General features: G+C 44.5%; 1 pseudogene; it reads right to left on the bottom strand.

Annotated features, from left to right (window-relative positions):
- Positions 1-1,736: 1,736 nt before the first annotated feature.
- On the bottom strand, positions 1,737-6,940 carry LOC127755747 (UPF0481 protein At3g47200-like; annotated as a pseudogene).
- Positions 6,941-7,027: the final 87 nt, after the last annotated feature.

Below are 7,027 nucleotides of genomic sequence, written 5' to 3'. Positions count from 1 at the left end.
ATCGTTTAGCAGTTTGAAAAGCATGCCACGAAAATCTTAATCTTCATCCAACTCTTGTTGGAGAAAGAACCGGACCTAACACTACTAGAAAAAGCATTTTCGCCGATGTTGGGTATTTATTTTCACAGACGGATATGACCCTTCGAGCCAAATAGCCGCCTAAAAAATGCAAACCCGGGTGAAACTCACTGTCCGCATATAAAAATCCATTTTCGCAGGTGGACCACTAAAGCGGTCTGCCAGCAAAAATACCTTTCATTTTTGCTTATGAGGTCTGCCTATGAAAATTGGTGTGGAATACGGATACAATGGCAACATCGGTCATTTTTTTCTAAGTCCCACTTTCTCCTCCCCTCCACCTCTCCTCTCCCCTCCCCTCACCTCACCTCTCGTCTCCCCTGCCTACCCCTCACCTCTCGGCCTCTCCCCGGCCACCGACCGGAGGCAGCACACCCCGGCGCGGGTGGCGGAAGGCGGCGCGGACGCGTGGCGGCCTGCGGCGTCCTCAAATGAGAACCATCGATCACAACCTGTGAATACAATTACAATTTAAAAGAAGTGATGAATATATTAATTAGTAATACAAATATTACCAACGTACATATATATAAACAAAACCAAAGAAAAAATATATTAATTAGTAATACAAATGTTACCAACGTACATATATATAAACAAAACCAAAGAAAAATTGTTTTCCAACAAAAAAATGCCACTTAATCATCTATTTAACACGCATATGGATAATTGTCCTACGATAATTCAGCTACTACTTCAGGTGGAAGCTGTCCCTCGGAGATACAATTTTCTACTAGGATGAAGGCAGCCAAATTTATCTCTAATGTCCACGAAGTTGTGCTCTAGAATGTTCGTAACAACTCCCTGAAAGAGAGGTACGAAGTTAGTATAGATCATAGGTGCAACCGTATGAACATCTAAAATATTTTTTTACAAATCAATGTACGCACAAACCTCGGCGGTGGCACCCTCCTCACGGCACACAGCGGCACACCCTCCCCTCGATGAGCGGTGTCCTCCCCTCGGCAACACGGCAGCGGCGCCATCCTCTTGGTGCATGGCAGCGCGCCCTCCCCTTGGCAACACGGCGGCAACACCCTCCCCATGGCGGCACGTCGGCGATGACCCACATGATCGAGGATGGGAAGCCAGATCCGGCCACCATGGCCTCGGGGCAGCGGCGTCCTCAGCCTTCGGTGGATAGTGGTGCCGGCAGTGGCCTCAGCCTTTGATGTTTGGTGGACACCTTCATCTCCGATATGATTCCATTTTTTCATGGATATGTGTAATTTTCTGGGATGATTTTGATTCATTATCATTGGATTTGTGATTCATTTTCTATACGTAATTCTTGGCTTGAAGCATTGGCTCAATTCGAGCTGATGTATCAAGCTAATTTTTTTTATTCTTGAAACCTCAAAGGTACCGGTTGCTAAACAGGCATCTTTGATTATCCTCATTGGTGCTGCCTAACGGGTACCAGTTGGGAAATCCAATACCTATATATGTGGAGTTTCCAACCGGCACCTGTTAAGTTTTCTACAGTAGTAAACCTTTAAAGCAATCCCAAAGAAATTATTGACAAAAACAAAAACAAGATTATAATAGAGCCAAAGAATATTTAAATAATGTCATTCACTGTATATAAAATATTCTTAACAAAAATTAAAGTAACACATCAAATATAGCCTTGCGCATGAGTGTTGGCTACACTTATCTTAGTTCTTGTAGAAGGGTACAATAGTGTAGACAGTCTGCATGACAGTGGCGATGAGTAAGATGACTGCCGCGACGAGCGAGATGAACACCCATGGATTGATGAAGTAGGTATGTATAAAGCTAGCCCGCCACTTGTTCCACGGCTTCTTGTAGTGAGCGTTCACCTCTCGTATCACGTCCTTGAGACTATTGTCTTTACTAATGATTGCACCTCTTGTGAGGGTCTTACTGATCAGATCCGCCGCCACCTTATCGCTGCCCAAACCGTTCTTGATGATCTCTTTGGACCTAAGAAGCGCCACATCCTTGGCAGTGTCAATGAGAAGGTCCATGAAGAACACAAAGCTTGTCACGTCCTTCCCAGCACCTGGGTGTAGCCGCTCAAATGCCATCAGGTTGAGGAATGTGGGCTCGACGTTGTCGTACAGGAGGATCTGGGGAATGTTTAGTACGCCGTCTTCAAAGGAGACGCCTGTTCTCCGTGCCTCTGCACCGGTCAAGCTGAAATGAACTCCTGCCTCATGAAGTTCCGCGGCACAAAGCATGGCAAACTCTGTGGCACTGGCTGCAAGTTCGATGTCGGGCTCAAGGCCGTTCCGTGGTTGGATGTCAGAAATCTCCTCAAATAAAAAAACACATCGCATAGAATTTGGCACTAGTTGGTGGTGCTGAAGGCTGTTCCTGATGCTTTTCTGAAGAACATCAAGGGGGTGGAGGCCCAGCCGGCGATCATTGAGAAGCGTGAGATACGTAACAGAATCTCCAAGCAAAACAGTCACCCAATTGTTTATCGCTGTATCATCCTGCGGCCATCAATAATTGTCGGGCAACACACACGGAGGCAGCATTATTAATATCTTTTATAATTATGCACATTACAGTTTCTTTCGATATGAATTGATCGAAATATTGTGCTAGAGTTATGCTTCAACTGAAAGATATACTATAAAATACTCCCTCCGTATTTTAATATATGACGCCGTTGACTTTTTAACGAACGTTTGACCTTTCTTCTTATTCAAAAAAATTATGTAATTATAATTTATTTTATTGTGACTTGATTTATCATCAAATGTTTTTTAAGCATAACATAAGTATTTTTGTATTTGCATAAAAAATTTGAATAACACGAATGATCAAATGTTGGTTAAAAAGTCAACAGCGTCATACATTAAAATACGGAGGGAGTACCATTTTTGGCAACACCCCATTTATTTGTACAGGCAGATTAAAAAAAGATATTCTTACAAAAATGTATCTGGGTGTTTGTTCAGGGGTCACCTATAAAAAGCCAATTTTCACAGACGGTCGTATTAAGAGGACCGTCTATAAAAATATATATGGTCATTATTACAAGTGGCCTCCTAAAGTACCGCTTGTAAAAATTCATAGACGGCCCTCAAGGATCACCCGTGAAAAACAACCATTCTTTACAAAATTAACGTGCTAGCGCTACTCCAGAAATAATTTTCGTGGACGAGTAATTTTCGTGGACGAGATCTCCTCCAGGCTCTAGGCGGACTGTAATTGTGTCCGCATGTAAAAATCGGTTCCCGGGGTGGGTCATGACCAGGGATAGAAATTTCATTTCGAAATTCCGAGAATTTTGCCCCCCCCCCCCCTCCAACAAGCAATTATTTCGAGCGAAATTTTTGGATTTTTTCAAATATTTGTGAATTTGGTCATAATTTCTTCAAATTCAGTAAAAATGTGTTAAACTTCAAAAAAAATATTTCCTTGGAATTTCGGTGCCCACCGAAATTTTCTTGCATTCCGAAATGGAAAACCCTAGTCATGACCTGCCTACGGTAACTCATTATCCGCAGGCAGACAGTTACTTAAGAGGCTCGCATGTGATAATCGATCTTCCCAAGCAGGTCATTAAGACGCCCACATCCGATGATCAGCATATATACTGCTCCCAGCCCGACCTTCTCTGTTTCGAACCCGAAGTTTCTCTCTCCAAAACAAAGCAACAAATAGGGTGGAGGTTTTCAAATTGAAATCTTTGCTTGAAATTGGTATACAAAATTAGATACTTGCTTAACTCCTCCATTTGCCGCCATTTTTTATAATTTCATCGGTACAATGTGGAGATTTCTGCAGTTCTAAAAGAGGAATGTTATGAGCTAATTTTGCAAATTTTAGCTAAAATAGATTGGTTAGATGAGCAAAATTATTATTGTAAACACTAATATTTTTTGTTTTGTTATTTATGAGAAGATACATGTTTTTTCATATTTTGGAGGAAAACACATGTAGTTTAATTTTATTCGTAATGCGATCATTTACATATAGAGCGGTCATGGACGTACGGAACGCTAAGAACTCATCATACATGTCAAAAGTTTTAAAATTTGTTGACTAGGCTAAGGCACATTCTTGGTGAATAGGAGGAAAATTTGTTGTTTGTGTGTTGATTGCAGGAATCAAAAAGTATGGATGGATCCCAATACAATTAGGGGGTACTTAGTTGTAATGACCGGCCTCTCCCAGGCCGGGCCACTTTAGCGATCGGCTTCCGGAAAAGAAGTTGTAACTTGTTGAGATGAGTATTCTATTAATCCTATTAACACGAGGTCATATTTCCTCACTTCGGAACACCGCGGATGGTAACCAGTGGCGGAGGGTCTCATTTCATCGATAAGACCTTCCGTAACTTTTTACAAGAGCTTGGGGCATAACACAATATTGCAACCCCATACCATCCCTAGACAAGTATTCTAGCATAAACATCTAACAAGCAAATCAAGAATATTATGCAAAAGACTGTGAATGAGATGGGGAAAGCATGAAAGCACAAGCTACCCGATGCTCTTTGGGCATATAGGACCGCATACAAGACGCTAATCGGCATGTCAACATACCAGATCGTATATGGAAAGACTTGCCATCTACCGGTGGAACTGGAACACAGGGGCACACTAGGCAATCCAAACTTTGAATATGGATTTCGGACAAGCTGGACTCCACAATCAGCTTCAGAAAATGGACCAGAGATTTCAAGGATGATTTTACTCAGCATATGCACAGAGTAAAGGCAGCAGACAATCCCAATTGGCAAGAATGGATACAGACCATTAGATAGCACTGTCATTTATTCTTCCTCCCCTGTATTCTCTCAATCTTGTACATATTTTTTTATTATATATATATATATATATATATATATATATATATATATATATATATATATATATATATATATATATATATATATATATATATATATATATATAGCGCAGTAGGAGCCTCTCCTGTTGTTTTAACCGTAAAAAAAAAAGCTGGACTCCACCGACAACTGCAGCTATCGGAGTAAAAGGAATGGAGGGATAAAACTTAGGCAAATTTTGCTATATGACATCGTGACTTCGCGGTTTTAGCTGTAGGATATAGCGCGAAGTGACTTTTGGGGGAAGACACTCTCAAAAGTTGGATATTTGCTGGTAGACACCCCACCCATTGAAATAATAATTGCAGGGTGAGGAGGAGAGAGAAATTGCGTGAAATGTAAAAAATGTCCTTGGGCCCACATGTCAGTGCTCCTATCTTTCTTCTCTCTTTATCCGGCGCCGGCAATAGGAAACGGCAGCGGTGGCATCCAAGCTCGCTGGCAACAGGAAACAACGCCATCCGGCACCGTGATGCCACACCGCCGTTCTTGGTGCCGTCCTCCTCCCTCCGTCCAACGGCGCGGTGCCGACTGCAGAGACACGGCGGCAGGGGCTGAGCTTCTTGGTGAATCCTGTTGACGCGCTGGTGGTCGGGGACTTCGGCCGTGGCTGTCGCAGCGCATGAATGAGTCGCGGCACTCGTCGGCCTTGATCTCCTCGGACATCGCGGAGACGAACGCGACGCCGGAGACGCGCCACCGGAGGCGGAAGTGGCGGCCGACGTGGAAGTCATGGGCACCGTGGGCGAGCTTGGATGCCGGCGGGAAGGAGAGCGGCGCCGCGGCATCGCAGTGCCAGAGAGGGAGGTGGACGGCTGACGAGCTTGGATACCGCCGCCGCCATTTCCTGTTGCCCGCGCCGGATAGAGAGAAAAGAGAGATAGGAGCGCTGACATGTGGACACAAGAGCATTTTTGACATTTGATACGATTTCTCTCTCCTCATCACCTGGAAATTATCATTTTAATGGGTGCGATGTTCACAGCCTTCTCCTTCCCGTCGTTTCTACGGATAGCTTCATCGGCTAATAGCGGAGGTAATTAACCCACCTTGTTGACAATTCTTGGATCATGTAGCGATCTCGGATGCCCGACTTGAATGGATGCGTCGATGATCTCAGGGATTGTTTTATATAAATATACCGTGTTTTATAATTTATCAATCTTCCATCTACCGTGTTTTATATATTAATAAATTTATGTAAATTTATCTTGTTCAAATAAAAACAATTTGTTATAGGATGTTACGAAGTGAAACAATGGTAATAAAAGATAATACGAAGTGGATTTTTTTCTCTTTTTTTTTAAGAACAGGAGTAGACGGGAAATGCCTCGTACGTCATCTATTTGATGTTTTCTAGCCGTGGAAGTTACTGGGGAAAAAAATGCCCTTAGATAAATGCATGCAACCGAAATTACTCAAGCTCATGAAGCTACCTGGAATTTGTTGGGATAAGCAACACCCGTGAGTTTCTGGAGAAGCAGAAGAGGTAGCTGGTTCTCCATCAACACCACGTCGGATTTGATAATGCTGAACAAGTATAGGCGGCCGTGCTCGCTGAAGACAGGGTCGTCGTGTCCGTAGTATTCTATGCTGTCGTCCCTCCCTCTTGCCTGGAAAATCCCCCCTATCTCCAGCAAGAAGCAGCCGTCCGTGAGCATCAGCTCCACGAAGCCCCAGCCCGTGGCGCCATTCATCGTCCAGGCCTTCGTACGAATCCTGAAGCCTCTCTCTGATCCCCTCCACGGCGGTGACGAACTCTTCCAGTGGCTTCCCGCTCCGCTTGACCATGTGCGCCACGGCTCGGCGCTTGTGCGACTCCATGGGGAGCAGCGCGGGGTCGCCGTGGTGGAAGGGCCCCAGCGACACCAGCTGCGGCCGGTAGGCGTCCCGGTTGGTCAGATTCTTGATGTACTCCGGCACCCGGTAGATGGACGAAGCTGCAGGCCTCTCCGCCGATCGCGGCGGAGCGCCGATGCCGTCGATCATTTCCTGCATGTTCACCGCCCAGGAGCTCCCAGAGTTGGGCATGGCGGAAGCGTGGCGGCCGCGTTCCCCTCGGCCGTTACTATCTCCAACTCCATTTTAATTTGTTCGTGGCTTAATGCTAATTCACGC

Source organism: Oryza glaberrima, chromosome 11 (genome assembly GCF_000147395.1).
Source record: "Oryza glaberrima chromosome 11, OglaRS2, whole genome shotgun sequence".
Lineage (NCBI taxonomy): Eukaryota > Viridiplantae > Streptophyta > Magnoliopsida > Poales > Poaceae > Oryza > Oryza glaberrima.
The sequence above is the reverse complement of the archived record's forward strand: the minus strand, read 5'-3'. Positions and strand labels throughout refer to the sequence as shown.